Here is an 8,504-nt window from a genome sequence, read left to right on the forward strand (position 1 = left end):
GGAAATTGGCTAGTCTTGGGAGGGGACTTGCTCCAGTGTCCACAAAGCTCCAGATGTCAAATCATCAGAAATATAGAAAATAAAAAGACATGACGGATACAGCCTGATGGAGGAGGTGGCATCCAAGGGGAGACCCAAACAAAGGCCCCGACAAGTAAAGGCAGGAGTAAGGGCGTGCCAGGAGAGGCCAATGTGGGCAAACGCGGAGTGCATGGAGTGTGTCTGGGGAGCCGTCCTGTGGCATGAGCTCCAAACTGAGAGGCTTAAAATGACAATGAGGGGCCGGCCCATGGCTCAGTTGGGAGAGTGTGGTGCTGATAACACCAAGTCAAAGGCTAAGATCCCCTTTCCGGTCATCTTAAAAAAACAAAACAAAACAAAACAAAACAATGAGCATGTATTACCTCTAACAGTTTGTGTGGGTCAGCAATTTGGGAGCAGCACAGCTGGGCAGTGCTGGCTCTGACTCTCTCATTAGTTTGCAGTTAGATATCAGATGGGTTTGCTGCCACCTACAAGCATAACTGGGGCTGGAGAATTCACTTCCAAGATGTCTCACATGCCTGGCAAGTAGGCACTGGTTGTTTGCAGGAAGCCTCAGTTCCTCAACACTTGAACCACAGGCTGCTTGACATCCTCATGACATGGTAGCTTTCTTCCTCCACAGTGAGTGAGGGATTCTAAAGATGGAGTGCCAAGCAGAAGCTCTGTTCCTTCACTGACCTAGCCAGCAGTCACCTGGCTTCACTTCTGCCACATTCTGTTTGTTAAAAGCGAGCAACTGGAAAAAAAATTTTTAAACACAAACAATTTGCAATTGCTCCAAAGAAAATTGAATGCTTATATATAAATCTAAGGACACATATACAGGATCTGCATCCTGAAAATTACAAAGTGCTGAAGAAAGAAATCAAAGAAGGGGCCGGCCCGTGGCTCACTCGGTAGAGTGCGGTGCTGATAACACCAAGGCCGCGGGTTCGGATCCTATATAGGGATGGCTGGTTTGCTCACTGGCTGAGCGTGGTGCTGACAACACCAAGCCAAGGGTTGAGATCCCCTTACCGGTCATCCTTTAAAAAAAAAAAAAAAAAAAAAAAGAAAGAAATCAAAGAAGACCTAAGTAAATGGCGAGACATACCACATTTGTGGATTAGAAGACTCAAATAGGAAATGATGACGTAGACAAATGTGTTCTAAAATTTACATGAAATGATACAGAATTTAGAATATCTAAAGAGTTCTGAAGACAGTATAAATTGGAAGGAATCACTCCGCTCAATGTTAAGGCTTACTATATAGAATTACAGAAATCAAGATATGGCGGTACTGGCAGAGGGCTAGGTGCACAAAACAATGGAATGGATTAGGAAACCCAGAAATACAGCTACACGTATATGCCCAATTGATTTTTTTAAGAGGTGAATATGGACAAAATGCAGATGTTAAGCATAAAACCATAAAACTTTTAGACAAAAAAATAGGAGAAAACTATTGCAACCTAAGGCTAAATGAAGATTTCTTAAACTTGACACCAAAAGCATGATCCATAAAAGGAAAAACATAAATGGGATTCATCAAATCATAAAATATCTTACTCTGGTAAGGGGATGATGACACATTTTGCAGACTGGGAGGAAATACTTGTGAACCACATACCTGTCAGATGTCTTGTATCTAGAATATATGTGTAAAGAACTCTCAAAACTCAATAGTAAAGAAGACCCAAAAAGCCCAATTAGCAAGTGGTCAAAAGACATGCACTGACATTTCACTGAACAAGATATACAGATTAATACAGACAAGATAAAATTCCAAGGAAAAAGTATCACAGAGTAAGTGGGATAATTTATGAGAAATAAAATAAGAGACTCTTGTGTACCCCCCAAAAATGGATATACAGACGTCAGCACATGAAAAAATGTTCAACGTCATTGCCATTAGAGAAATGCAAATTCAGACCACAATGAGATGTCACTGCCATCTACCAAAATAGCTAATATAATAAATAGAGATAACACCAAATGCTGGTGAGGATGTGGAGAAACTTGATCACTCAAACTTTCAGGGTGGGAATGTGAAATGATACAGCCCCTCTGGAAAAGTATGGTGGTCTCTTACGAAAGTAAACATGTGCTTACCATATGGCCCAGCAATAAGACTTTTGGGCATTTATCTTAGAGGCATAAAAACTGAAGTTCACATAAAATCTGTACATAAATGTTCATATCATCTTTATTCACAATACCCCCAAACTGGAAACAACACAAACAGTCTACAATGGGTGAATGATTAAACAAACTGTGGTATCTTCAAACCATGAATTACCTAGTGAGCAATAAAAAAGACCTAGCTAGTGATATATGTAACAACTTAGATGGATCACAAGGGAATTATGCTGAGTGAAGAAAAAGCTAATTCTAAGGTTTACATACTATATGATTCGTGTCTGTATAGCACTTTTAAAAACAGCTTTATTGAGATATAATTCACATACCACCCGATTGATCCATTTTAAGTGTACAGTTCAATGGCTTTTAGTACATTTGCAGAGTTGCACACCATCACCACAATCAATTTTAGTACATTTTTATTATTCTCCAAAAAAAACCCTTCTATTCCTTTGCTGTCAGCCCCTATTTTCCCTGTCTACTCCCCATCAGCCTTAGGCAATCACTAATCAACTTTCTTTCTCAAGAAATTTGCCTTGTCTGGATACTTCAGATGAATAGAATCACACAATATGTGGTCCTTTGTGACTGGTTTCATTCACTGAGCTTAGTATTTTCAAGGTTCAGTCGTGTTAAAGCATGTATAAGTGTTTCATTTCCTTTTACTGCTGAATAATATTTCATTATTCAGATATACTATATAACATATTTGAATTGGGTCTCCTCAAGGCTAAACCAGGTCACTGGTGGGCGAGCTTCTTTTTTGGGAAGTCCACTCTGCTGTCATGGCCACAGTGTCACAGTCTCCAGAGCACACAGAGTCCCCAGAACATTGGGAATCTCCCCAGACCTCCAGCAGCATGATCACCTGTGGCCTGGCTTGTCAGGCCAGGAAGACGCAGCCTAGCGGCCAGCCAGCAAAGCCAGCGCTGGGCCTCCACCAGCTGCAGGCCTAGGCCCTCAGAGCCCTTCCCTCCCCTCCCCACCTACCCCTCCCCATAGACTAGGCAGGCTGCAGCAAGCAGAGAACAACAGGTTCCTTTATACCAAAAGAGCAAACACCAAAAAGAAATCGAGAAAGCCCCACTCTTTATGCTCTGAGCCATCCGTGAGCTTTCCTGACACCCCATAACTGCCTTGAACCAAGTGGAAAATAAATTTCAAGCAGCCAGCAAAAACAAAAACAAAAAACCAAAAAAATGTATAGACATGGAGAACAAATTAGTGATTGCTAGGTATTGGAGCAGGGGGATGTGACTGGTTTTAACAGTAGCCTGAGGGATCATTGTAATGGAATTGTTTTGTATCTTGACTATGGTAGTGGTCACAAGAATCTATTCATGTGATAAAACTGCATAGAAGTAATACACACTCACACACACACACACACACACACACACACACACACACACAGAGTGCATGCTGATCTGGTGAAATCTAAGGTCCATGGATTACGTCAATTTTGCAAACCACAAAAAATGAATTTTCTCAATTTCATTTGTATATAAAATGACAATTGATAATAGACCTTGTACTTGCATCCTATTTCATACTACAAAGCATTTTCTGAACTTAGCTGGATATTAAATGCATTAGGGTGGCATATCAGTGTGGGAGCACCACTGACCCAGTCTCCAATAAAACTGGTGAAAGTAAGGGCCGGCCCGTGGCTCACTCGGGAGAATGTGGTGCTGACAACACCAAATCAAGGGTTAAGGTCCTCTTACTGGTCATCTTTAAAAAAACAAAAACAAAAAAACAGGTGAAAGTAATTAAAAAAAAAATTTACAGTTTCTAGAAATGGTCTGAAGGGCAAATAACAAATGGAGAACATCTGTTCATGAAAAGCTATGAAAATTCTGTAGAAAAAACGTGATTCTGTGATATATGAACCAAACCTCCTTTCTCCTCAGCTCCTCCCAACTGAGCAAGTTGAAGGCTCTACTCCAGACAGAGGGAAATAGCATTTTACACTTCACAAAAATTGTTTTTTAGAAGGTTACTATATAGAGATGTGATTTCCTATTAAAAAGTAATTACTCATCTGATTTATAAAGTATTAAAAATGAAATATGGTTAATCAGGATCCTCCAGAGAACCAGAAACAACAGGATGTGTCTATGTAGTTGTATGTAAATATATCTATTTTTTTTTTTTTTTTTGTCTTTTTCATGACCGGTACTCAGCCAGTGAGTGCACCGGCCATTCCTATATAGGATCCGAACCCGCGGCAGGAGTGTCGCCGCGCTCCCAGCGCCGCACTCTCCCGAGTGCTCCACGGGCTCGGCCCTAAATATATCTATTTTAAAGGAAATGGTGCACACAAGTTTGGAGGCTTGGTAAGTCCAAAGTCTGCAGTGTATGTGGGCAGCACTTTGGATACCCCGGGAAAAGTTGCAGCTTGAGTCCAAGGGCAGTGTGCTGGCTGAATTCCTTCTTGATCACGGGAGGTCGGTCTTTGTTATATTAAGACAATCAATGGATTGGATCACCCCCACCCACAAGATGGAGAATAATTTGCTTTACTCAAAGTCCACTCATTTAAAGTCATCTCATGTGTTAACACCTTCACAGAAATATGCAAAAGAAGGCTTAATGAAATATGTAGGCATTGTGGAAGAGAACGTGGCATGCATACACACCTCCTTAAACCATAACAAGGTCACACTTCCACCTAACATGATACAACTATCCTGCATAGAACCAAAACACACTAACCCATTTCTCAGCTGAGGATTTAACAACCTACCATGATGTTTACTCTTCTCTTTAACATCTCATAACTGATATAATATGTAAAGTTAACAATACTCAAATAGTATGATAAAAGTCAACACATCTTCTGTTACACAATAAATGGATAAGAGAAAGAATAAAACAATACTTTATATAGGTATATATGCACACAAACATATTTATAATGAAGAAGAAATAGGAAAATTACGGTCCTTGTTTCTGTAATTGATCACATGGTCATAGTTGGTATTTATAACTACCTTTATCCACTATCCATTTCATATTCCCTTTGTCTTCAACAAGAATCTCAGCTGGTCATGGTTCTTTACCCAGTAGGTAAAGAAACAAATCTTCATTCCTGAAGGGTTCAGGCCATTTAGTCCTTCCACTTGGGTTGTTATAATTTTCCACAGACTATAATCATAGAGTGAAGGAATACTAGGACATGCTGTAAAGGATCACATGTAGCCCAGACATACTCTTCTTACCTCCACTGTGGAGTGGCAGTCCATTTTCCCCCTGGTAGTCAGGATCAATAACCCCAGCCAGCACATAACTCCCTTCTTTGCCTGTTGATCCAGAGGCACTGGGAGCCCCAAATGGCAGGGTGGCAGTCTTAACTCCCGGTTGAGCGGAATAGTTGTGTCTCCTGGTGGGAGTATTCCTCTCTTTAGAACTAAGATCTCTAGGATAGGAGAGCATATGATCTCGGGGTCAGGAAGCAAAAGTTTGGGTATAGGTCACTAGGCGTAATAGTGAGCAGTGTCACTCTCATTTCCACCTCTTCATTCCTCAACGTATGCATCCTGCCTGAGAGAAACAGCACCATATATTGCATGCTGATTGACAGCACGCACAGCCTCCTAGAAAACCTTGTCCTAGCTCTACAAGGTATTGCCACCTCGCTGGCACTGTAACTGTCTTCAGATGGCCATTCTACAGTTCTGTCAAGCCAGCTTCTGTAGTATGATGGAGAACACATAATAAGACCAATGAATTTCATGAGCATAGGCCCTTTCCATAGACCCCACAGCACTTCATTTGCTGTGAGGTGATTCCTTGATCAGAAGAAATGCTGTGTGGAATATCATGACGATCAATAATGCCTTCCGCTAGTCCATGGATAGTTCTGACAATAGCATTGCATGCAGGGAAAGCAAATCTGTATCCACAGTCATTGTCTATTCCAATAAAAACTAAATGCTGTCCCTTTCATAATAGAAGTGGTACAATGTAATCAACCTGTCACCAGGTAGTTGGCTAATTGCCCTGGGAAATGTTGCCATATAGGAAATTTAGTGTTTAACTCTGCCACTAGCAGATTCGGCACTCAGAAGTGGCTATATGCAGGTCACACTTGGCCAGTGGAAGTGCATGTTGCTGAGCCCATGCATAATCTCCATTCCTGTCACCATAGTCACTTGACCATGAGCCCAGTGGGCAATGACAAGAGTAGCTAGGCAAAGAGGCTAACTGATATCTATGGAATAGGTCATTCTAATTACTTGATTATTACAATCCTCCTCTGTTGAGGCCATTCTTTAGTGAGCATTTCCATGGGACACAAATATCTTCACATTTTGCACCCAGTCAAAAGGGTCTATGCACATAATTCTTCCAGACTTTCTTATCACAATTTTCCAGTCATGTTCTAGTACCTGACCATCCCACCATACCAGTGGTCACAGCCCACAAACTGGCATATAATAGCATATCTGGCCATTCCTCTTTCCAAGTAATGGACAACCAGATGCACTGCTCTAAATAATGCCCACTTGGAGGAGTTCCCTTCACCAACTGGAATGTCCCAGGAAGGGGTTGTTGTGCTGCAGCTGTCCACTTTCAGGTGGTGCCCATCGATCGTCAGAACATTCTGTAAACCAGGCTGGAGTCTTCATGTGTTGACTGATATTAAGAAACTCCTCCCCCCCCCAAAAAAGCAACTCCCAATGAGGCTACAGGTGAAAGCTGGGAGTAGGAAGGCAGTGAAGCAGGAATGGGAACCACAGGCACTGGGCCTCCTCTTGTAATTTACATGTATCTTCAGGAACTGCTTGGTCAAGATCTCACGCACACCACTTCCCTTAGATGATGGAGCGATGTTGTGCATTCCCACCTTTCTCTCTTGGGGTGTCAGATAACACACAGAGTTCATAATAAGCAGCATGTGTTGTGTGGCAACTTGGGGGCCCATGGTTAAGTACTCAGCCTCCACGAAGTCTCCGAAGCAGATGAAAGTTGTTTCTCATAAGAAGAGTACTTATCCAGAGGACAAATAAGCAATGCTCCGAAACCCTATGGACTTACACTGTGATTCACCTGTAGGGCCCTACCAAAAGTTCCAAACAGAATCCCTATCTGCCACTGACACCTCAACCATCATTGGATCTGCTAACTCAGACATTACAAGTGGAAGAGATTACACAGCAGCCTTGTTAGAGTAAGCTTTGTCTTAAGGCTTTAAAAGTTGCAACTGCATGGAGGTGGCCTTGTCTCCTGGAATTCCCTGGGCCACAGTGGAAATTCCTAGGGGCAGGTTGGATCATACTGCCAAATGACATAGCGTCAGACCTGTGATATGCGTGCAGGCCTTATGACGACCATTAAACTTACAGTTATATCTCTCTTATAGTATACTATTCTGATTGTGGTAAGTTATGACTTAGATGATGAACTCAAAAAAAAAATGAAAAATAAGTCATACTAATTTGCAAGGGCATGTTGGGTGGAAACAACTTTCTGACTTTCTTCAATTAAAAATTTACTCTCACATACTGTAATAGTGTGGTGGTAAGATTCCCCATTCATCTGTCCTGAAAATTTCCATGTTTCATCACACATTTCAACTCCAATATTAAATGTACTCAATGTTGTACATGCAGTAAACTATTTTTATCTATTTCTTGAAATATTCCTTTAAATCAGGTACAGAATTAGTGGTCAAATCACATTCCCTATTCTGTTGAATTTTCTGTAGCTAAAAAGGTCTTTCCCACCTTTGTGTGTGTGTGTACTTTTTCTGCTTAATTTCTTCTCATATTCTAGATCTGTTCATGAGCCAACTTTTTTTTTCTTTTAAAGGTGACAGGTAAGGGGATCTTAACCCTTGACTTGGCGTTGTCAGCACCACGCTCTCCCAAGTGAGCCACGGGCCGGCCCTCATGAGCAAACTTTTTTATTTGTCCAAATTATCAATGTGTTTATGAGTGGTGTGCAGAAAAAATTAAAATCATCCCTTGTAAATAGATAACAGGAGGAAGTTAGCATACTTCTGGACAGTGGGGTTTAGGTCTGGAGAGGTGAGGAAGCAGGTGAGCCAAGCCTCAGGATCAAATCTAAGTGCTGCCTCAGAGCTAACAAGATTAAGTGAGAAGAGGTCCTTCATGGACACAGAAAAAAGTACATACAACCTTAGTGCTGAGAACAAGAAAGGAACCTAGGGCTGCCTGGTATGTTGAGGGTCCCATGGGGTCTGTGCAATACTGTGGCCTTTTAAATTCATTCTTCATTAATGTGCTAAAATATATATAACATAAAATTAACCATCTTAATCAATTTTAAGTACACAGTTCAGAGGCATTAAGTACGTTCATACGGGTG

Source organism: Cynocephalus volans, chromosome 10, assembly GCF_027409185.1.
Source record: "Cynocephalus volans isolate mCynVol1 chromosome 10, mCynVol1.pri, whole genome shotgun sequence".
Classification (NCBI taxonomy): domain Eukaryota; kingdom Metazoa; phylum Chordata; class Mammalia; order Dermoptera; family Cynocephalidae; genus Cynocephalus; species Cynocephalus volans.